Below are 25,248 nucleotides of genomic sequence, written 5' to 3'. Positions count from 1 at the left end.
TAACATAAATTAGAGTGTGCTACTGCTGTTTTAAGTGGTTTCGAAATGAAACCACTGGAGTAGTGTGTAATTTTGGTATAAATTTATTAAATTTCACGCCCATCTTCGCTTATTATGAAGGGATATAATTTGTTTTAAGCGTTGTGAGTTCACAGAAGTTTCGAGATGTGGGACTGTGTGTAGAAAAACTGCGAAATCGCTTTCAAATATATCCAATGAAACGATGGGTGGTTGAAAACTGTATGTCTCAGTGGTTCCCAAATGAAACCACACTTTAAAACAGTGGATTTTTTTCGATTTTCTTCTTGTAATCGTTACTTAATACGATGATAAAGACCAATTTTGTGCAAAATTTTAAAATTAATTTTTTTATATTGTTGGGGCTCAGATGATTAAAGTGATACATTCACTGTCCCCAGTACAAGCTCCAAAAGTGTATAGTAAACTTTTAGGATCACCCTGCGTGTAAAGGAGCACTCAGAGCATTCACTCGTCATCTGGAAGTTACTGCTTTGGTACCTGCCTTTGTTGTGAAACACAACCAGCACTTTATTTACACGATTTAATGAACGCTGTTGACAGTGGATCTGTAGATGATTCTTTATTTATATATTTCCAGAAGGCCTTTAACACCATTCCTCAAAAGCGACTTATAATCGAATTGCATGCGGGTGGAACGACGTATCATTTCTGCGAATGGTTTTATGACTTCTTATCAGAAAGGTCTCAGTTCGTAGTAACTGACGTCAGTTATCTAGTGAAACTGAAGAGATACAAGGTTCGCCTAAGGAAGTGTTATAGGTGCTCTTCTGTTTTTAATCTTTAAATTGTTTGTCCTTCATCGTCTAGTAAAGTTATCAGAAGATCAAAATGAATTGCAAAATGATTCGGACAAGATATTTCCGTGGTGCACAGAGGTGCGTAAGTAGGGGTCAATTTTGTATCCTGAGGACAGTGTATCTAGGAATACATAATGTTCCCTGTTCCGTGTTTCAATCTATTAGCAATTTTAGAATCAAATGAAGGAATGTGCACTAAAGATCATTAATAAGCAGTTTCTGGCATTCTCCGCTGGTTTTGATGTTGTGAGACATGATGTTGTGTTTTGTGCAGCATTTATAAATATTTTTAGTTCTATCCATTTAAGTGCTATACAATATGTTACACGTGTTTGGAATATATTGTTAAACTTCCTGGTGCTGAATTTTATGATAATGCTATATTTTTTAAAACGAGTCGTGCGCCGTCTTGTATCTTGCAACGAAAGGAGATCTTCTGCAATGGAACATGTGATAGTTGCAAATGAACTGAGTTTGTTTAATGTCTTAAGATTTTACTTCCCTTGAATATGGAAATTTGTATTAATTTCCAATAGCTTCTGTTTCGACACGTATTTAATTCGTAACTGGTTTTTGGCACTATGTCTACTTACGTTGATTTCACTTACTATAGAGTAATAATGTAATATATAGACTATTAAAGGAGTATTGACAAGATTTTCTCTATTGCAACTCTTTTTAAATTTCACTTGAACGTTTATTCTAGGTATATGGCCGTGCTGTAACTTGTGACATTTATGCACATTTGAAAAATCTTACTTTTCACAATAACTTTTGTAGTTTCAAGAAAAGACGGCGGCGCTCAAAAAGTGAAGGCTATCACTTAAAATGGAATAAGAACATACTTTAAACATCTGTTATAGGAATGTCCAGAGGCGAAAGTTTGAAGGTGAACACTTTCCCCTATTAAAAAATTCCATTAAATTTCGGCTTTGCGATTGATAACACGAATTTAAAGATTACGGATTCACTAAATACCGAGGGCTTATGAATATAAGTAATCAAAATTGGAACCATCACATCATAAAATGTTGTAGGGAAGATGAACCAAAGACTGCGTTGTATTGGAAGAACTTTTAGACGATGCAACAAATCTGCGTGAAACGGAAGGGAAGATAGCGTGATGGATATAAGCTATGTGAGGTGACAATAACTAAAACAATGGCAATTTTCGTTGCTGCGAGATCTTTTCACGAAATTTCAATCGTTAAATTCCTCTTCCGAAAGCCAATATATTTTGTTGACTCTCACCTGCATGGGGAGAAACGAGGATCGAAAAAATGTTCAAAATCTTAGCTCTCATCGAAAGATTTAGGTGTGGATATTTCCCACATGCTAGTTGAGAGTGGAACGGTCGAGAAATAGTCTGAAGATGGTTCTGTGAATCCCCTGCAAACACTTTAGTGCGAACGGCAGAGTAATCATGTATATGTAAGTGAATCTCGATACATATTGATTAGTTTGTTAGATCTTATATACTGTAGTGGTGAACGTCTGAGATCTTCTTGGTGAGACTATATTTGCAAAAAAAGGGAGAACGGAATATTCCTGAACGTCTGTGCCTCCCACTAATGGGGCGTGCGTGTGTTGCAGGTTGCCCGCTGAGCTGCTGCAGGAGGTGCCGGTTCTGCGCGTGCGCGAAGGCCATCGCCTTCTCGCCAGGGGCCAGCAATGCTGCCTCTGCCTCACGCCATACCTGGTACGTCCCGACACCGTGCCGCAGCTACCATTAAAAAATTATAAAGTGGCGTGTAGCTACAGAACTGACACTGCTGGAAAGCTCTCCCACTCCACCGCTGTGAACTTGGCAGTGCTCTCTTGTATTCGGCGCAGTGTTCTAGACCCAACACAGTTAGATCCCTTACCTTCCGTCCGATAGTTGGTTGGTTATATGTTGCACAAATCTTTTGAACAATCTTTTATCGAAGTGTCGTGGTACAAGTTGTTTTACAGGATATGTACACATGTCTAGTTCTAACATTAGTGAACACAGTCGTATAACTTTTTAGCCCCACTCCTGCAACTACGCATAAACTAGTATTTCAGACTACCAGTTTCTGGATAAAAATTCGTTTACGGAATGGAAATATTTGTCAAGAAATAATGATTTTAGGTTATATTTATAACTTGCTCTGCGGCAACGGCCTTGCCGCAGTGGATACACCAGTTCCCGTCAGATCACCGAAGTTAAGCGTTGTCAGGCGTGGCCGGCACTTGGATGGGTGACCATCCGGGTCGCCATGAGCTGCTGCCATTTATCGGGGTGCACTCAACCTCGTGAAGCCAACTGAGGAGCTACTCGACAGAACAGTAGTGGCTCCGGACAATTCATCGACCTGGAGAGCGGTGTGTTGACCACACGCCCCGCCTATGTGCATCCTCAGTGAGGATGACACGGCGGTCGGATGGTCCAGATAGGCCACTTGTGGCCTGAAGAACGGAGTATTATAACTTGCTCTGCTATCTGCGCAGATATCTTATGTTTTTGGGTAAATGGTCAAAACTTTTTCTTGATGCATCTTGACTTCGCTTCTGAGGAGCCACTGAGAGCTTTAATAATGGGTAATATAGGCTCTTTACTCTACTAGTGTTAATGGAAAGGGTATAACTATACTTCTGAATGTAAAGGATTATCTCCGGTGATTTTGCCATTTAGTTTTTGGGTGTGTAGCTGGAGTCAGCCCAAATTAATACTGCCCATTACGACTTTCATGCGACACCCAGTGTCAACAAAACGATTTTTAAAGCGGAATTTTACATGTTCGTTCAACAGAGCAGACCTAAATTAGGCTTGTGCGACGTTCGTTTTATCGGTATGTATTGACAGGGACAGTGAAACACGAAGAATAACCAGCAGTGACTCACATTCTGCCTTGGCCCGCGCCGACTGCTCCCGCCACGCAGCAGCGTTACTCAGTCGCTGCTGGGGTACTGGCTGTTCTTCGTGTTTTACTGTCCCTTTTAATAAAACGAATACCTCATTACACTAATTTTGGGCCACTATATCGTATTGGCACGTAACATTCGCTTTAAAATTATTTTTGTTTGCAACGGGAAACAAATCGACACTTCCGGTTGACATTAAGCGTCGCATGAAACATATGATGAGCTGTGGTTTTTCGAACGACTCCATCTACACGTTGTAAGAACATAATATCAAATATCTCCTCAAACACTAGAAAAAGTGAGCTCGACGACTCCTAGGAGAAATAACCTGTGTACTGTGTAAGCCCATTTAAAACGCCTAACTTCTTCAAGAGATGACTGTGCGTGAACATCTCGTATTATTCTTACTGTTCGATTTTGTGAAATCAATATAGTTTTTCTAAGCGATGCGTTACCTTAGAAAGCTATCCTGTAGGACATTATTCATAAGAAATATGCTTAATATGGTAAGATGTTGATTCGTGTTTTTTTAAGGTAAGCAATTTTACGAAGAGCAAAAGTAGCTGAGCTTGATAGTTTGAGCAGCTCAATAGTTTTCATCAGCAGGTACGCCCCAAAATGTGGAGCATTCTACCCAATTTACTGATTCCTGTTCATGTGGTACATCAGTTGTTATTATGACCCATTTTTATACACACCTGAATATAATGTATTTTCTCAAAATGAAGGAAAAACTATTTTCAGCGAACCACTTAATAATTTTGTGAAAAATGCTATCTGCATTGCTAAGTCGTAAACGGCGCAACTTACCGATTTTTTATTTAACAGTTATTTCCCAGCACAAACTACCCTGCAACACCCTTACAAGGTTTTCAGATTGTTTCTGACCAACCTGTATACAACCTGCACGTACAGCAGCGTGTGTGGACACAGTGCTTCTCGTACTGACGGAGGCGGATGCAGTCTCTTTCATCGACATGATAGAAATCGCTGTCAGCGTACTCAATTGATGGATGAGTCTCAAGATGAATCACCAAAGTCTTTTCTAAGATCCTTTCTTTGTTCCATTCCAAAACCTCCACCGAACACAAGTTTACGTTTAGTGCCTTTGTTCATTGTTTTGCCTTTGTATTCGGGCTCTTTCAATTTTTTATTTCTCTTCATTTTCCTTTCTTGTTTCTTCTTATGATTGTCCCCTTTTCGTTGTCTCTTTATTTCCAAAGCTATTTTCACGGGTGTGCTGGTTATGTGTAGAGACGGCACCTTATTTCTTCGTTTTCTTGACCTCCTTTAGAAGCAGCTTGAGGTAACGGAGGTGAAGCATTTGTTCCCTCTCAGCAAACGAAATCTTTATTAACCTTCTTTTGCCAATACGGCTCAGTACTAGTGGTACCTTTATGATAACAGTTGAACATCCTGTCTCATAAAATTACAAATCTGGTGTGCTCAAAATTGTATTTTGTTCTTATTTCTCTACATACATGAAAGAGTCCCTCTACATCTATCTCATTAAATGATGCCAATCTAGCTGCCGACGTAGGTTCCGGTTTACGAAAATTGAACTTGAGCCGCGTTATGAAATTTTGAATACAATCTTTCCGTGTCACCTTTTAAGCTTTGCTGAATCTGTGCTCTATATTTTTAAATTCAGTATAATCGTAGACAATTTGAGCGAAGTTAGGCATAACAAGTCCATAAACTCTTTTGTCTAAATCGATGACACATTGCTCCAGTTCTTCTAATTGGTTATCATAAAATGTGTTTTTAAACCTGCGTGCATTTTTGGCAAATCCTGAAATAAAATAAGCTATGAATTACTAGATCCGTAATGAGATTTTCGAAAAACTTAAAGACAAAAATTTTAAGATTTTATTTTAATTTTATTTTTGGTGAAAAATAAGTGGGTACGTTATTAATTTAAAATGAGGTTTTCAAATATATTTAAATACGAACAAAAGCAGAGCTTACTTCATCGTCTCTCTCTCTCTCTCTTTCTCTCTCTCCTTTTTCTTTACGTAGCGACGTAAAGGAGCTCCAGGTAGGTTGAACTTCCTAGCGCCGGCAGTAACAAGATTTCTAATTCTTACATGCTGTATTGCCTCTTTCATTGGTGCCTTCTACCTTATATATACTTTCTCCATATTTATTACGTAGCCTGTGATGAAAATGACACGAGTGTACAATAACAAACGAACTAGATGCCGTTTTAGCGGCAGTCGGCATTCTGGATGCAAAAAGTCTTACAGAATAATTTCATTAACCGCGCGGGATTAGCCGAGCGGTCTGGGCGCTTCAGTCATGGACTGTGCGGTTGGTCCCGGCGGAGGTTCGAGTCCTCCCTCGGGCATGGGTGTATGTGATTGACCTTAGGATAATTTAGGTTAAGTAGTGTGTAAGCTTAGGGACTGATGACCTTAGAAGATAAGTCCCATAAGATATCACACACATTTGAACATTTTTGAATAATTTCATTAAACTGTTTTTAAAGCATCAGTGAATCTATAAGGCTGAAGAGGTATCAACTAATATTCATTAATATAAAAGTATTACTTACGTGAAACTTATTTAAACCGTTCTTCTTAGACTTTTCGTCAGTCCAACCGACCTTCCCCTATATACGAGAGTCGTACAATAAATAATACCCCATTTTTTCTACCGACGTTTTTATATACAGGAAAATGTTTTTAGATACTTAAAATCTGATGTTTCTGCTCACGTGTTCGAAGTTTTGAACAATTCGAACAGGTGGCAGAGCCGTAGCGAAACATCAAAGAGGCATCTACGCAAGACACTGTCTACAAGCACAGAGCTGTAATTAAATTTTTTGTTGCAGAACCGCGGTGAACATCCATAAACGTCTGTGTGCAATGTAATGTAGTGGTGCAGTTGATAGGAGTACTTCGGGAATGGCTAAACAGAGTTGAAGAGTCAGGAAGAGCAGGAACTGATCGGCCACGTTCGGGACGCCCTGTCACAGCCACTCTTCACTACACGGTGAATCACGCGAATGACGTTATTCGAACAGAGCGGCGGATCACTACTCGATAGTTGGCTCTGCAGATGTTGGAAGCCCGTGTGGAATGACTGAGGCACCTCGATATTCAAAGAGGTGCTGAGGAGAGCTTCCACGAATGCCCAAAAAAGACCACAACATGCATCACATCTGTTGGAGCAAACTGAGACCAGTGAAGTGGCGTTTATGCTGTAGGTTGTTACAGATGACGCGACCTGCATCACTTTGAGCTGGAAACAGTCATTGGAATGGCACCAGCCGCAATCACCAACAAAAGAATAAAGTCATGATGACAGTCTTTTTCGATACTGATAGTGTCATTTTCGCGCGTCTGTTTCCAAAAGGTTCAATCGTTGAGAAGCATATGTGATGACTGTGAACAAGCTAAGAAATAGACTCCAACTTGTTCAGTCAGACAAGAATGCGAAAGAAATCTTGCTCCAACACGGCAAAGCATGCCCATGCACAAGTGTCGGAACCTGGAAATACAGCACCAAATTAGGTAGGATATCGTTGCTTCATCCACCTCTGTAGTCCAGACATGGTGCTCTCGGACTCCCATCTGTTTGGAGCACTTAGGATTTTCTAAGTGGCTACACTGTGTAGGTGAAGAGAGCGTAATTCACACAGTAAAAACATGAGTACGAGGATACGGCAAGAGCGTTTATGAACAGGGAATACGAGTACATGCTCTTTCACAACGCTGGTTCAAGTGGTTCAAATGGCTCTGAGCACTATGGGACTTAACATCTATGGTCATCAGTCCCCTAGAACTTAGAACTACTTAAACGTAACTAACCTAAGGACATCACACAACACCCAGTCATCACGAGGCAGAGAAAATCCCTGACCCCGCCGGGAATAGAACCCGGGAACCCGGGCGTGGGAAGCGAGAACGCTACCGCACGACCACGAGCTGCGGACCACAACGCTGGTGGTAGGCCGCAAAACTTGAGATGCTATGTAGAAGAAAAGTGTGTGTAAAATAAAAGTTCATTGATTCTTCCACCAAATTATACTTCTTAAGAATGAACATGTTCTGAGAAAAGTATGGGACATTATTGAACGACTCTAGAGTATCGTGAACGGTAAGAGCTTTATTACATTACTTTCACATATGACGATTGCTTTCAGTTCGTCCCTGAGATCTCTCCATCAGGAAGTCTTGGATCCAATCTAAATCTGATCCGACGTGCTGTAAGGCATGTGACCAAATGATAGCAATACGCCATACATGTAACTTGCGGTGAAAATCACCTGCAAGTGCCGAACCTGCGATATAATGAGTATGAAAATTTGTGCCAGACCGGGACTCGAACCCGGATTTCCTAACTTCTGTTACCAGCTCTCCACTAAATGTGTTCCTTCCTGTGGTGCTATTCCTCCCTGTGGTGGAATCTCTGGCTGGAATGTTCGGAAATCGAAGTAAAGACATAGTTGACAATGAAAGTGCTCGTGCTGAGATAGCCTGACGGTTAAGGCGAATACTCTTCATAAGAGGCTTTAAATATTTCAATACAGCTACCACAGCAGTTGCTGACGTTGTGGTGAAGGTGACATCAGAAGAAATCAAAACGGGCTACTCTGTCCCGTCTCCCCGTGGTTTTGTTAAATCTCCAAAGGAAAATACCAAGATGGTTCCTCTAAAAATGAAATTTGAGCTTTCATTCCGTTCCAGTGACCTAGTTCTTCGCCCCTACTCTCTCTCTCTCTTCCATGCGCTTGTCATTACTACCATAAATGACCTTACTTACATAAAACTGCAAGGGTGGGTCAAATTATAATGTCTCCTGCGAAATAAAAAAAATAGTGAATATACAGCAGCGAAATTAGTACAGACCATAGCCTGAATTGCCGTCTATGCAACACTACCTTTCAAAACACTCACGTGAATTTCACATTCGCACCATCGTTGAATCCAATCATCAAAACGAGTTTCAAAAACTTCAAGATTTTCCTCCTCGATCCATGATTTTAAAGCTTTTTAATCTGATGCATGAAGGAAGCGTATCGGGACACTGTAATGGACTTCAGCAATGTGGGTCGTTGGGTGAATAAGTACGGTAACGCAGAAATAGAAATTGCAGATAAAACGCTCAGATAAAACAAGGTCTGTTATAGATGACTGTCGAGGACGTGTTGAGGAAGTGATTCGAGGAGAGAGATGCGTTAGAGTTTACTATCAACAGCGAGACCTGTGTAACCACAGTTAAGAAACTTAGTGAGGCAATGATTTATCCCCACAAATAATTTTCACAACTCAAGCGACTGCAAAAATGGAATAGTCAGTGGTGTCTCGTCCACCCTGCAGCCTTGATTGGGCCCCGCATGACTTGTACTTGTTCAGACCTGTGAAAGACAACCTAGTGCTTACATATTCAATGACGTAGACGAAATTAAAACAGCTTGAAAATCGTGGGTCAATAAGCAAACCCATGAATTTTTTCATACTAGTTGTGATGCCTAGGTTGAACGATGGCGCAAATGTGTACACATGTATTATAACTATGTTGAACGGTAGTGGTGTGTAGAGGATAGTTCAGGCTGTGATATACACTAATTTCGCTGTTATACGATCGTTATTAAATTTTCCATGACACCAGAGGCATTATTTTTTGATCCAACCTCGTGTGAATTAGGAGTTACAATAGCACAGTAGAACAAATATTGTTCAGATATTTGAATATTTATTGATGAAATCTGAATTCTTTGCAGCCAATAAGATCGTTGAGATCATCTGTATCGAGTAGTCAAACACCACGCACTTTCCTACTTCCTACCATATACGTCGTGCGGAATGGCCATGACGGAAAGTATTGAGAGAGGTCCCACTTACCAGCAGTCGTTCTTCCCGCACACAATTTGCAAATAGAAAGAAAAACAAGAAAATGATAATGGTACCCACTGCCCTCCAGCGTTCTTTTATTTTTCCGCCTTTCGATCGATACTGCTGATTTGTTTTGGAGTTATTACTGCTGGAACTCATTTATAGCAAAGTTAATTTTTGCATAGCAATCTTCTCAAAAGTCACATTTCATAGAAAGGTGTAAATCATCTGCGTACTGTAGAGCGTGAATTTTTCTTTGTTTCTTTCAAATGTATGATGAGATCGAAAACGGATATGTCGAATAATAGTAGGAGCAAAATAGACATCTGCTGAATACCTTTATTTGTAGTTCTATCTTCGAGTAATGTATCACTGAATTTTATAACTACTGTTCTCTCGTTCAGCTGGGACGGCGGAAGTTATTCGGTAGTAGATGCTCTCACATATGTGAGAATAGCTGAGTTATTATTACCATGCATCTGATAAATATTCAATAGACAGCAGGAATGTCCTTATTTTTATTGGAATATTTAAATACACCTGTCTTTAAATAAGCATGCGAACCACCTTTCTACCTGAGGTCGCTAAGACACGCGGTCGCCGATTCGAAGCTTGTTGGTGGAAAATCTTCACTGCCGGTAGTTGGCCGGCAAGGAGAGGCTGTGGTATAACTAGACTTTGAGCCAGTGTCCTGTATTAAATTTAAAACTGTCCGCAGTGTGTGTATCATGAAATGAGTGAACCTGACAATATTGATGGTGATTCGCCTGTCGGTAGGGGACGTGAAGCTCTGTGTAGACCAGGGCCGGCCAAACGCTGCACAGTGTGCAGACGTGCGGAAGTGCTGCACATGTGCGCACGTGTGCGACAGGGAGCGACAGCGACATCTGTTATTAGACATGTGTCTTAAATGAACGGCGGCGGCTCCACTTTCCTGTTTATGTGGTACAAGCAAGAGCGCAACGTACCCAGTCTCGTTTACCCCTAGTGACAGTAACCTTAACAGACAAGTACTGAGAAATGCAGGTACTGTGAAAAAGCAAAGGACGCGAGACCTATGTTCTCAGTCGTTTAAAAATGACTGGGAATTGCAGTTATTTTTTGTAGCCGTTGGTGAAAACTCAGTGTTTGCTGTGCCGCCGAATAATAGGCCACCAGCGTAAGTTTTCAATTGAAAGACACTACAATACATATCACAAAGACGAGTGTAGTGTACTCAACGGTGAAGAACGGCAAGCAAAATTAAATGTCCTTAAGAAAATGGATGAGACACATCAACTCGATATTACTGTACGTCAAAGTAACAGATACTTCTTGAACTCTTAGTTTCTTGTGTTACATTTATGTCTATTTTACTGTACGCTGTACAACGTACTGTTTTCAATTTTCCAGAATGACAACCACACTAAATCTTCATTGCGAGCAAGTTTCAAAATCGCATTAAGAATTGCACAATCTGGGAAACCCTTTTCCGAAGGGGAGTTTGTGAAAGGGTGTCTGACTGATGCTGCAGAACTTGTGTGTCCCACGAACGTTAGCAGGTTTCATGAAATCAGTCTATCCAAACAAACAGTGACAAGACGTATCAGTGCTATGGCCGGCGATGTGCACAGGCTGCTAATAAATAAGGCTAAAGACTTTGTTGCGTTCTCTGTTGCGCTCGATGAAGCAACAGATCTTACAGATACAGCCCAGGTTGTGACATACATACGAGGTGTCGATAACGCACTTTGTGTAACAGAGGACGTTTTGGACTTAGTACCTTTGAAAGGGACTACTACAGGTGCGGACTTGCTCCAAGCTGTCGAGCAAGCGATTGATCGTGTCGGTATGAACTGGAATCGGTTAGTCTCAGTGACCACAGATGGAGCACCATCAATGCAAGGCCATCAGAGAGGACTCATAGCACGGATGCGCAAAAAGCTAGGGCGCACAGACGAGACGTTGTATGGAATTCACTGCATTCTGCATCGAGAGGCGATTTGTGCAAAATCAGTAACGTTAGCAAACGTCATGCAAATTGTTGTGCGTACTGTAAATTATCTGAAGACACATGGGCTTAGGCATCGCCAGTTTCGGCGGTTCTTGGAGGAATTAGGAGCGGAGTACGGCGACATACCGAAGAACACTGGCTCAGTCGAGGTAAAATGCTGAAAATATTTTTCGATTTACGTTTGGTCATAGTAACATTCTTACATGAGAAGGGAAAAAGTGAACCTATGTTGGAAGACCCTTGTTGGATATCAGACCTTGCATTTCTCGTGGACAGTACGTCTCATATGAACAGCCTGAACGTCAGTTTGCAAGGTGAAAATAATTTAATTTCTGACATGTTGGAAAAAATAAATACCTTTGAAAGGAATTTTGCGCTTTGGGACAGACAGCTATTGACAGAAAACACTGCACACTTCCCGACTCTTGGACTGGTCCACGAAAGTGCTAGATTTCAAGAATACGTGTCAATAATTGTAAAAATTAAGGAAGAATTTCGAGCACGATTTGCAGATGTTACGAGTTTGTCCCCTGTCATTCGCCTCTTTGCTCGACCGTTCTCGTCGTCAGTTTAAGATGCTCCGAATGATCTACAGATGGAACTGATCCACCTACAGTGCAATACAAGACTGAAGGGCAAGTTCTTTGCAGTGCAAAGTACAAAAGAATTCTACGAAAATTTTTCACAACAAGAATTTCCACGCCTGCACCGAGAAGCCGCGAGAGTTATGTCCATGTTCGGGTCGACATATGTTTGTGAAAGATTTTTCTCTGTGATGAAAATGAATAAATCAAAGTTTCGATCATGCATAAGTGATGAAAACCTTCGGAACTGCTTGCGTTTGTCAATCAGCCGTGCTTTTATGCCCGATATTAACTATATCATTTCTCCTGACCAGTGATAAACGTGTTTGGATTTATTCCTTTCATAATTAAAAATTATTGTTTACTAACTGTGTATTATTGCCTCATTCTGCCCAAAGTTACATTGTTATTAGGAAAATTGGTCATTAAACCGATTGTTCCAATGTATACTTACATTTAAGGCTTTTTTTTAATGTGTGAAGGGCTACACTCAGCTGAAGTCGATAAAACATAACATTCATCTAATTGTTATTATGCAGATTTCAGACGGAACTGATGAAAGATACAGCAATAATGGTATTGAAATAACATGTGATCATCGAGAGGTCTGCGGTTATCATTCTGTTCAGAGGTCAGTGAGACAGAAATTATGTGGGTGTAACTGAGGGCACCGAGAATTAGTTATAGGAAACCTTGCGTTAGTTTAACGTTATTTGAAATCATGAATAAGGTTCGTTGGAAGTCGCTGTGCTCTCTTTCTTAAATACTAGATCAAAAACATTAAGCTGGCTTAATAAAAACCCACGGTTATTAACTGTATTACTTGTCTTACTGGATTAAACTGTTAATATAAAAGTAGACGTCTCAATGAGTAGACTGTAATAGGATTTTAAATGTTTAATACGCGAAATACCTTCCCATGGTTGGCTTGCAAGCTATGGAAAGAGCACTAGAATGCGCCGGTACAGAGTATCCCAGCAAGTGGATAAAGCGACATCTGTGCGTAGAAACATGCAATACATGAACGCTGACGGCTGCGGCGCGCACGCTGTGACCCGGAAGTTGCACATGTGCAGGAGCACCGCACGCGTGCAGAATTTCTGGCCGGCCCTGGTGTAGACTATATGACGGTATCATCGATAACAACAGAAACCCGATACTATGCTGTACCAGCAACCATCACAGCCATCTACGCTATACAGGTATACTCTTGACACTACGTAACAAATCGGTGGAAGATAACGGCAAAAGACGTCTTAGAAACTTGCTTAGAAAGGCGATGGAGAATTGCTGCATCTGCTCACCTGTGCTTTCTCTGAGTACAGGACTACTTTTTGAAAGAAGCGTGCATATCCACTGTAACAACCTAAAATATTCTTTCAAGTCAGAGGGAATCGTAAATAAGAGAGTTTTGGGCTCTGAATTAGAAAATTTTCTAAATGGTAAAGTTGGGAGTTTGGTCGATGGAAGTCAGTCAGCCATAGAAGTCTTAACATTCTGGTGTATACTTCCAAAGGTGAAGTTTGCACCTAACAAATCACAAGTCGAATTACATATTCCTAAGAGGAAATCCACTTAGAGATCTAACTGCGAAGATTAGCGAAGTAGTCTTATGTAGACAGATTGCAGTAAGATATTTTGTCATTTACTCGTGCCTTGGCCAGAATTGAAATTTCGCGGCACACATCGAACAAATGACTAGAAAAGCTCTAATTATTTTGCACAAACGTATCAGCCTTGGACAAAGGAGATTTCATTTTCCTCCCAGGACTGGCAGTCTTTATAAAGGTCACGTTCCTTCTAGCGATGGTGGGCTATGGACCTAGTGCTTGGGCTCACATCTTACGGTTTGTTAAACCCACAATGGCGGTAAGAAGAATACAAAGAAATGTATTAACGAGATCGTAATGGGCTTCTATGAGTACGTTCTTTCTTCCCTAACACAAAAGAAAATCTTAAAGCGAGATTCTTTTGTCCTGGACAGGATCTTGTAAATCGTCTTATCGAATAAGAGGACTGCCCTGTGTATTTACACAGAGTTGGCGAACGATGAACAGTGAGATGTGATTGTGGTAATGAGGTAGATACCACAGAGCATTTAACATTTGAATGCCTTGAATTTTTACAGTTTGTCTCGGTCGGGAGGTTACTCCGAAGTACCCATAATTTAAATGAAATTTACAATTAATAAATTGTGAGCACTGAAAGTATAAGTATCAGTTGTTTCAGTTAAAGCTCGAATAGACTATTATGCACATAGAAGAGGCTACATCTACACACAAACTGCGTATCATACGGTGTATGGCGGAGGGTACTTTGTACCATTATTTGTCGTTCCCTTTCCTTGCAAATGGAGATAGGGGAAACGACTGTCTATATGTCTCCTAACGAGCCCTAATTTCGCTTGTTTTCGCAGCTCTTAGAGGAAATGTACGTTGGAGGCAGTAGAGTCGCTCGTAGTCAGCTACAAATACCGATTCTCTAAAATTTCTCAGTAGTCGTTCGCTAGAAGAACGTCGCCTTCCCTTCAGGGATTCTCGTTTGAGTTCTCGAAACGTTTCCGTAATACTCGGCCACCTGAGGGTAACAAATCTATCTGCTCGCCTTTGAATTGCTTCGATATCTTTCTTTAATCCGACCTTGCGGGAATACAAAACACACTCGAGCAGTACTCAAAATGCGCCGCACTAGTGTTCTTTATGGATGAACCACTCTTTCCCAAAAGGCTCCCAATAAAACGAAGGCGACTATTCGCCTTCCCTACAACCGTCCTCGCATGCTCGTTGCATTTGATATTTAATCGAAGTGTTTGTGTCAAGCAGCAGCCCACTAATACTTCATTCTAACAATATAAGATTGTTTTTCGTACTCATCTACATTGTTGTTGTTGTGGTCCTCAGTCCAGAGACTGGTTTGATGCAGCTCTCCATGCTACTCTCTCCTGTGCAAGCTTCTTCATCTTCCAGTACCTGCTGCAACCTACATCCTTCTGAATCTGCTTAGTGTATTCATCTCTTGGTCTCCCTCTACGATTGTTACCCTCCACGCTTCCCTCCAATACTAAATTGGTGATACCTTGATGTGTCAGAATATGCCCTACCAACCGATCCCTTCTTCTAGTACAGTTGTGCCACAAACTCCTGTCCAATTCTCTTCAATACCTCCTCATTAGTTATGTGATCTACCCATCTAATCTTCAGGAGTGTTCTGTAACACCACATTTCGAAAGATTCTATTCTCTTCTTGTCTAAACTATTTATCGTCCACATTTCACGTCCATACAAGGCTACACTCCATACAAGTACTTTCAGAAACGACTTCCTGACACTTAAATTTATGCTCGATGTTAACAAATTTCTCTTCTTCAGAAACGCTTTCCTTCCATTCAGTCTACATTTTATATCCTCTATACTTCGACCATCATCAGTTATTTTGCTCCCTAAATAGAAAAACTCCTTTACTACTTTAAGCGTCTCATTTCCTAATCTAATTCCCGCAGCATCACCCGATTTAATTTGACTACATTCCATTATCCTTGTTTTGCTTATGTTGATGTTCATCCTATATCCTCCTTTCAAGACACTGGCCATTCCGATCAGCTGCTCCTCCAGGTCCTTTGTTGTCTCTGACATAAGTACAATGTCATCGGCGAACCTCAAAGTTTTTATTTCTTCTCCATGGATTATAATTCCTACTCCGAATTTTTCTTTTGTTTCTTTCACTGCTTGCTCAATATTTAGATTGAATAACATCGTGGATAGGCTACAAACCTGTCTCACTCCCTTTCCAACCACTGCTTTCCTTTCACGTCCCTCGACTATTATAACTGCCACCTGGTTTCTGTTCAAATTGTAAATAGCCTTTCGTTCCCTGTGTTTTACCCCTGCCACCTTCAGAATTTGAAAGAGAGTATTCCAGTCAACGTTCTCAAAAGCTTTCTCCAAGTCTACAAATGCTAGAAACGTAGGTTTGCCTTTTCTTAATCTACCTCGTAAGATAAGTCGTAGGGTCAGTATTGTCTCACGCGTTCCAACATTTCTACGGAATCCAAACTGATCTTCCCCGAGGTCGGCTTCTACCACTTCTTCCATTCGTATGCAAAGAATTCGTCTTAGTATTTTGCAGCTTTCACTTATTAAACTGATAGTTCGTTAATTTTCACATCTGTGGACACCTGCTTTGTTTCGGATTGGAATTATTACATTCTTCTTGAAGTCTTAGGGTATTACGCCTGTCTCATACACCTTGCTCACTAGATGGTAGAGTTTTGTGAGGCCTGGCTCTCCCAACGCTGTCAGTACCTACATTAACTTATATTTTTCTACATTTAGAGCAAGTTGCCATTCATCGCACTAAATAGAAATTCTAAGTCATTCTATAGCTCTCTACAGTCAATCAACAACGAGAATCTCCCGTACAGTACAGTGTCATCAGCAAACAGTCGCAGATTGCTGCTCACCCTATCCGTCAGATCATTAATGTATACAGAGGACAAGGATAATCCTATCACACTTCCCTGTTGCACTCGTTGAACTAAACAAGCTTTTCTCAACCAATAGAAGCGTTCACAGATGTGAACGTTGTGCAGTAGCAAGTTTGTACAGGGTGGTTATAGAACAGTTACACGTCTTCATGGAACGTCCATTTTAGGTGGTACTATCAAATGGTAGGAAAGAGACATAAAATGCAATAGTTATCAGATGGTAGAGTCCCACCTCCTCACAATGGGAACGGTAGTTCGGCAGAATTGTCTGCTGGTGCTAAGAAACCATCTAATTAACAAGTTGTATTTTTAACGCAGACAAATAACCGTTTTGTGATGTATAAAGTTATGAAATAATATTGATTGTATGGTCCAGTATTGTTACGGGCCATAGTTCAATAACAAACGTAAAATAAAAAAAAATTCTGAACAATATACCGATACTCTTTCTTAGTTATCACATTTTGTTTTGGGTCTTTTCTTATGGGAGTTGAGCTTGCCGGAAGCTGCACTGCGGAATTATAGCGGGCTGGGAACTCACGTGCGTACCGCGGCGCAGGCCGCATCGCTCCGGATATTATGCTGTTGGGCCGAGTTACGGGCGCGCGCTATTCGCTGGAAGCCCCGCTTCGCGTGCCCTGCTAACTTTTACTCTGTTTAGCGGCACGCGAGCCGCATCGCGCAAGATTTTACGGCTTGCCGGAATTATGCCTCCCCGTCACGACTCTATGCTCATTTACTCCTCGACGTGTGCGCGCTCTGATTATATTTCTTGATATTCTCTTTAAGATAACTGGAGAAGTACGCTCACTGTATACGACACTGCTTTTTTCTCAGCTGAGCCAGCAAAATGAAATCGGAAAGTATGCCGACTTCGTAGATGCAATCAACGAAGCGTTTGCTTTATTGCGATCAGTATTCGTAACTCACATCCTCCCCATCGCCGGAGAGAAAGATAATCTTGTTACTCGTCGTGAGTGTACCTGCTTTGTATGATGTTTTCTTATATCGCTGAGAAAAACGTATAGACGACCTTTCATCTAGCTGCACAGCTGTACAGAAAAAAGCTAATTTCAAGACAAAAAAAAAAAAAAGAATAAAAACATATATTTAAAAAATGCCAAGAAACTTGGAAAAAGCGAATCCTCCGATGCAGAGGTGAAGATTAATTTTGGAAACAAATCCCTAGGATATGTTTAATTTATTTCTCCTGGTCTTACTAAAGCGCTAGCAGAGCCGTGCCGAGGTGACCCTGCGACCTTGGCTAAACTGCCAAATCTATGCCACCACCCGTCCGCTCTGTAAAGCTACCTTTCAGAAATTTTGATACGCATATTTAGCAAATTTTATAATTCTGAATGTAGGTTTAAGAAAAATGAAGATTTATTGAAAAGGATTACTGAAGGTGAGACTCGCCCTAAAACTTCAGTTTTTTCCAAAAAAAATTCTTTGGCTATTTCTCATTTTTGTTTGCTCTCATATGCCAAAACAATTTGGCTATATCCGCAATACAAGTACTAGATGAAGCACATCATGGAGATAACATTCGTACTCCTCTTACTATGGATGTTGTGCTCAGGATAGTATGTGTCTATCGGAGACTTGCATCTGATACACTACTGGCAAGATGCATTGATGGCAAGACACAAAATGTAGATGAAAGTTTGCACAGAGTTATTTGGTCCAAGTGTCTCAAAGACATTTTTGTGTCTAAAAAAAAGATCCTTTTGGGCCTTGTAGAAGCTGTTTCTCAGTTCATTATAGTCCCAGCACTCTTTTAACATTCTACCACAAGAAGATCTGCTTATCTAGAGATCAACGAAGCAGTCCACAAGATAATGTCTGGAGAAGGAAAAATTCAAGAAGAAAGCTACCATGATGTTGAAATTACAAGAAGAAGCCTTACAGTAGTAGTAAGGGAAAATGTATGTTGCTGGTGAATTGTAGTGGGCCTGTGTCTTATACTAGCATTCATTTATTTCGTTAACTATTAAACTCTATTTTCCCATAAGTTTGTTCTTCTAAGTTCAGTGCCAACTTGTTTATCTTAAATATTAACCGGTCTCAATAAAATTTTTGCAAGTAGTAGTCTTGAGGTATTTTCATACTCCTACTCATTAATATTATCGAAATGTTGTTTCTTTATTCTATTACCACAATTATGTAGCTATAATTTAAAAAAATAAATTTAAAATTTGAAAGGATACTGAAAGTAAATTAATACCATTTCTCATTAAATGAATACCGAGAGCTTATGATCAATGTCTTGTCAATGTACCTAGAAATCTACAATATGAAAAGTTGATGTCTGAGTGTCAAAAGTTGGTTTTTCAATAAGGCCATTAAAAATCTTATTAAAAAATCAACTTCGCAAACCAATGAAGTCCTGCACATGAAAACTTGGATGATCATAACTCTTCACATGAGAAACATGATTTTATAATTTTGTTCAAATAGGCGAAGTAGAGGGAAAGTTAAATTTTTGGGTGGACTCTGCCCTTAAATGAGCTACATTGAAGAAAAACTAATGCTCACAACAAATTAAATATATCATTATAAATGTAAATTACTGTATTTATAATATTTATAAAACACTGAAAGTAAAACAAAATCTATAATTTTCTGTTTGTGGCAGTTAAATTGTAGGTTTCAGCATAAAATATAATAAGCAATAGGTTTTATTTGTTTCCCTTGAATTATTAATTATTAATAAAATTAAATGGGCCATAATTAAGATAACGTGTCTTTCCACGTTTATTTGCACGAGGATTCATCTTCGGTGAAACAGAGTATAGCTGTATGTACGCAAAATGACTAACAAACCCGTAATATTGTTAATGCATCAAATAACGCTTGCTGTTTATTTGTTCTTTATTTACAACACAGGTCATACCAACCGAAACTTTGGAAAAGCAAAATTACTGGATGGAGTGGCAAATAAGTACATATCACCTTCACGTATTTTGCTTCCCTCTTCCACAGTCGCGTACCACCCAGTCCCCAGTCGGCAGAAATCGCCAAAAATATAAAGTCTTCGATTACAGAGCATATTTGCTTCATCAACAACTAGCAGACCTTGGAGATTCTACAATCCTATGGTGAAGTAGCACTAAGAATTCCAATGTTAAACATGAGCGAGTTGTGTGGACGACAGATGGGGGAAACAAGCGCAATGTTGGATCATAAAACAAATTTGCGATAGATGTCTGTTAGGTAGTATTCGTTTCTTTATTTTGCCGTTTGGAGGGCATAACAGAGTGACAACAGCGTGCGTTTATAGTCGCTTGTCAACGGGAAGCTTCTTCTCGTGGACATAAATTAGCTATAGGGGGTGCTGGAGAGCTCGTGTAGCTTTTCTTCTGGTGAGTTTTTACGCCAGCTCTGTGGCCGTCCCTTTGGCGGGAGGTGTCTCGCCATCCATTTGGTACGGCCCTGAGGGCTAGTCAAGCAACCTGTGCAAAGAGTTACTGTGAAGTTAAGAACTGAGGAGAAGAGGTACTGCCAGAAGTAAAGCTGCGAGGTTGAGTCTTCGAGTGGTGCATTGGTAGCTCAGTCGGTGAAAGAACTGGCAGCAAAAGAGAAGATTTTGGGTTGAGGCCCCGCCTAATACACAGTTTTAATCTGCCAGGAATTTTCGAGTATATTGTACCAGCGGCAGAATGCTGCTATCGGAGCAGAAAGAAGGGTAATGTGCTACGGTTTAATAAAAGATTGACAACAAAATAGGATACCAGCTGCCTCAATCTACCGTGTTCAGCACCTTTAAAATTTTTCTCAAAACTTTCGCATACGTACATATCAGCGTTCTTTTCGACATGCTGAGCTAGTGACGGCGGATGTGGCTTGAGACTAAGGTTCCGCAGTTTGGCTTATACTGCACTGTGAAACCTGAGTATTGGACAGCGGTGAGCCCCAAATACCAGGCCTCAGCGAATGAGCATTGACGGCGACGGTTGCCCAGCTAGATGGAGGATCCTGCCCATGGCTCGATCGGACGATGCGTGACGACTGCTGATTTCGTGGTCCCCAACTTGACCAATGTTCCCATGGACCACACAGAAACCGTCCGATTATAGTGGCCGTTGTTCGATGTCCTGTTGGCTCGATGTACGTGCATTAATAGTGCCTCGGTGATCCTTTTTTTGGGTCCTGCTGGCGGTAGCATCACGTTGCAAAGTAACTCGACATCCCATGCTTAGAGTTGCTGCTAGGACGTCCTAATACGGAAGATGACGTGAATTCTTGTAATGTCTTCAGCTTTGGATGAACTCCTGCAGTAGACACTGCAAGTACGTCGCGCTTCTCCCTCCTTCAGAGAATTTGGTCGCCGAGTTCAGCATTCTAGGTGGTTCAGACGACAATGGACATGTGTAGGAAACAGAGATTTTGTTAGACTTGGACTCCAGTTGTCCACACTGCTGCCGCTTATTTCAAATATTTTAAATGTTTTATTTTTACTTCATGCTGATTCTTTGGAAGTTCTGACGTACTTGGCATGGGTCTGTTGGCGAAAGGACTGTGAGTGCGTCATTTGTATGACTTACCATCTATGGGAGGAATAAACTGCGCATACAACGAGTAGTTCTAAGACGGTGGCCAATGAGGAGATTGATGACATGGTAGCTCACTGCTGGTAGTCCGTGCAACACTGCTTCACATGCTGAAGTAATTGACGATGCTGATTCGCTTGTTCTGAGCAGAGACGAACTGGTCCATGGAACCGAGAAGAGCTGGATCTAGGTTGACGTTTAATTAGGTCAGATCTTCGGTGGGCAAGATCTCAAAGGGAAGATCAGGCAGATAGAGAAAGAGATAGATGATGTTCAGTGTCTGAAATTTGTCACCAACATCTTCCCAAATTTATGGTTACCTACCTCTCGTCCTCAGTCCTTTTGAAAGGAGAGGGAAGGTAATATGTAGATGCAGAGGGAATTTCCTCGCTTCATTGCATCGCTGTTTTCTTCTCTCTACCATAACTTTCATCCTCCATTTTGACGTGGCTGCCATTAATAGGGGGAGAACTTCCGCGGCACATCTGACTGGTCTAATGTGCTCCACATATAGCACAGTGGTTCGAGTTAGAAGATGCAATTTCACGGTCACCAGAGATGTCATCCCTGCTACCTGATTGCGACCCTGATCTTGTATGACAAACTTCTTAGTTTTCCCTCTGGGAGAGTATAGACTACTTAGCATTAGGTATTGAGATACAGGGAGTTTTGCTATTTGGTGTTCCTTTGTAACACTCCCCTGACTTAAATTTGCAGTGTTTGCTGAATGAACCTGGTGCCAGACGGATTTTAACTTCTTCGCGAATCCGTGTACGGCCGGAACGTGCTACCTAGGAGGTGGTTTGACTAGCTAAAAATTCCGTAAATGACCTCAAAGGACAAAAGCACCGTGCTCCCAGTTGTCAGCTGCTACAACATGGTGACAACAAGCCATACCGTTCATTATAATGATTTTTCATATAATGACTTAGCAACTTGCTTGTGGTTTTGTGTACCCGCTGTCCTTTCATTGTCTCGTGGATAAATGAATTTCATTACTCGCAAGAGCTAGACTACTTACGACACAAAAGCGGTGCCTCGATCTGCTATAAGACCCTTTAGTGGTTCGAATTTTAATACCCACTTGCTGAACATGGGTTGTGCCTCTGCTTCAGGTAGCTGGTTGGCAATGGCAGTCATCAAGATATAACGCGAGAAGTGATCAGTGATGGTCAAGACACGGCAGTTTCGTGCCACTGTTTGCCCAGAGAGTCCAAGAATCGTCATACCAATCAATTTAAAAGCTTGGGTTACTTCTGGTAGTCCTTTCAAGGGCATCCACTGATGTCGAAGTTATGTCCTTTGTGCACAATGTAGGTAATGCCTCACATACTGCTCTACACCATGCTTGCGGAACCTCCGTCAGCTGTTTTCTGCAACCTGTTGTACCGTAACTCTCCATCCTCCATGACCTGCCAGAATAACATCGTGGACTTGGCTTCAGTACTTTGTTGTGTAAACTCTCTGTTACAATTGTATGTCGTCCACGCATGGTCTGCTCGTACAGCATCCAATTGTCATGACATAAGTGTGTTGCCGTTGCGATGCATTCAACGTCTGGCTTATTCCCTTATATTTATTGGCATTTGTCTGTAGACATATCAACACGATCCACAGCGTGCACTTTTGGGCTAAGGGTGTCGGCATTTCTGTGAAATTTACCGGGACATCTTATAATTTCATGGTCAAATTCACTAAATCGTAATTCCCCTCTAATCACGGAGCGAATCAGACCCTTCAAGCCCATAAGTTATTTCAAAGATGTATGATCCGTTTCTATTATGAAGCGTCTGTCGTACAAGTAACAACAGAAATTTGGTAGTCTGGAAATATAGGCTATCAGCTTCTCTGAACCGTTTACTATTTGACTTTATAAGCACCATACCGCGTTGTGTATAGCACTGCATGACAATTCAAATTGCTTCTGGTTACCTAGAAAAGCAAGGAGGAGACCATTGGTCAATAAATCGTTCAACCCCGCAAGGACTTCTTCGGTATCCAGATGTACAGAGAGATTGTCCCAATATTTATCGATGCACCGGGTGACTGTAAGCCAATATATACCTGGTATCCCTCCCAAGAGTCAGCCGAATTTTCTCTGATGTTTCGGTAGATATCTGAAATTTTGTTTTTGAAATGTGAAGCTGGAGTCAGCCCAAACGAATGCTGCTCGCAACGCCGTATATATGACTCCCAATGTCGACGGAAAGCGTCGGTTTGTTTCCCACTACAAACAAAATTGTTTTTATAAAGGGATTTTACGTGCCCATTCGATAGAGCGATCCTAGAGTATATTGTGGTATTAGTTTTATCAACAGTAAAACATAAAATAAAAAAAGTACTCAAGCAGCGACTAAGCAGCGTTACTGAATCGCAATAGCAGTCAGTGTATAATATTCCTCCTTTTGACTTGTATGTGTTATTTACTGTCCTGATATGTAGAATCAGATGTAATACCTGCGTGTATTTTGTATTCTCTGAATTGGTTTACAAAACATACTGTCATGCATAACCCAACTGTAATATTCTTATACTATACTGTTAATAATAAGCAATGTAACAAACAGCAATACAGTTAGCCGCGCGGGATTAGCCGAGCGGTCTATGGCGCTGCAGTCATGGACTGTGCGGCTAGTCCCGGCGGAGGTTCGAGGTGTGTGTGTTTGTCCTTACAATAATTTAGGTTAAGTAGTGTATAAGCTTAGGGACTGATGACCTTAGCAGTTAAGTCCCATAAGATTTCACACACATTTGAACATATTTTTAGTAATACAGTTACCTATTCGGACAGCAAAACCACAAAAACAAGTGTAATAACCGTGTGTGTTAATCTAAGGAATAAGCATCAGACTTTAACTCGTTTCTTCAAATAAGTCATTAGTTCAGAGGTATGGAAAATAACAGTAGTTAGACTACTATTCTGCATCGATAACAATATACAGGGTATTACAAACTTTCAGGAAACATTCGCCGCACACAAATAAAGAAAAGATGTTATGTGGACATGTGTCCGGAAACGCTTAATTTCCATGTTGGAGCTCATTTTAGTTTCGTCAGTATGTACTGTACTTCCTCGATTCACCGCCAGCTGGCCCAATTGAAGGAAGGTAATGTTGACTTCGGTGCTTGTGTTGACATGCGACTCATTGCTCTATAGTACTAGCATCAAGCACATCAGTACGTATCATCACCAGGTTAGTGTTCATCACGAACGTGGTTTTGCAGTCAGTGCAATGTTTACAAATGCGGAGTTGGCAGATGCCCATTTGATGTATGGATTAGCACGGGGCAATAGCCGTGGCGCGGTACGTTTGCATCGAGACAGATTTCCAGAACGAAGGTGTCCCGACAGGAAGACGTTCGAAGCAATTGATCGGCGTCTTAGGGAGCACGGAACGTTGCAGGCTATGACTCGCGACTGGGGAATACCTAGAACGACGAGGACACCTGCAATGGACGAGGCAATTCTTCGTGCAGTTGACTATAACCCTAATGTCAGCGTCAGAGAAGTTCTGCTGTACAAGGTAACGTTGACCACGTCACTGTATGGAGAGTGCTACGGGAGAACCAGTTGTTTCCGTACCATGTACAGCGTGTGCAGGCACTATCAGCAGCTGATTGGCTTCCACGGGTACAGTTCTGCGAATGGTTCATCCAACAATGTGTCAATCCTCATTTCAGTGCAGATGTTGTCTTTACGGATGACGCTTCATTCCAACGTGATCAAATTGTAAATTTTCACAATCAACATGTGTGGGCTCACGAGAATCCGCACGCAATTGTACAATAACGTCACCAACACAGATTTTCTGTGAACGTTTGGGCAGGCATTGTTGGTGACGTCTTGATTGTGCCCCATGTTCTTCCACCTACGCTCAATGGAGCACGTTATCATGATTTCATACGGGATACTCTACCTGTGCTGCTAGAACATGCGCCTTTACAAGTACGACACAACATGTGGTTCATGCACGATGGAGCTCCTGCACATTTCAGTCGAAATGTTGGTACGCTTCTCAACAACAGATTCGGTGACCGATGGATTGGTAGAGGCGGACCAATTCCACGGCCTC

General features: G+C 41.1%; 1 long non-coding RNA gene across 1 annotated transcript in view; it reads left to right on the top strand.

Annotated features, from left to right (window-relative positions):
* The first annotated feature begins 2,431 nt into the window (after positions 1–2,431).
* The window catches only part of LOC124614008, a 50,340-nt gene continuing 27,523 nt past the window's right edge, over positions 2,432–25,248 (top strand). The window contains exon 1 of the long non-coding RNA XR_006979674.1: positions 2,432–2,538. This is a non-coding gene — a long non-coding RNA (uncharacterized LOC124614008). The remainder of the gene's footprint in view (positions 2,539–25,248) is intronic.

Source organism: Schistocerca americana, chromosome 4 (assembly GCF_021461395.2).
Source record: "Schistocerca americana isolate TAMUIC-IGC-003095 chromosome 4, iqSchAmer2.1, whole genome shotgun sequence".
Lineage (NCBI taxonomy): Eukaryota > Metazoa > Arthropoda > Insecta > Orthoptera > Acrididae > Schistocerca > Schistocerca americana.
This window is presented reverse-complemented; position numbering and strand designations above follow the sequence as displayed.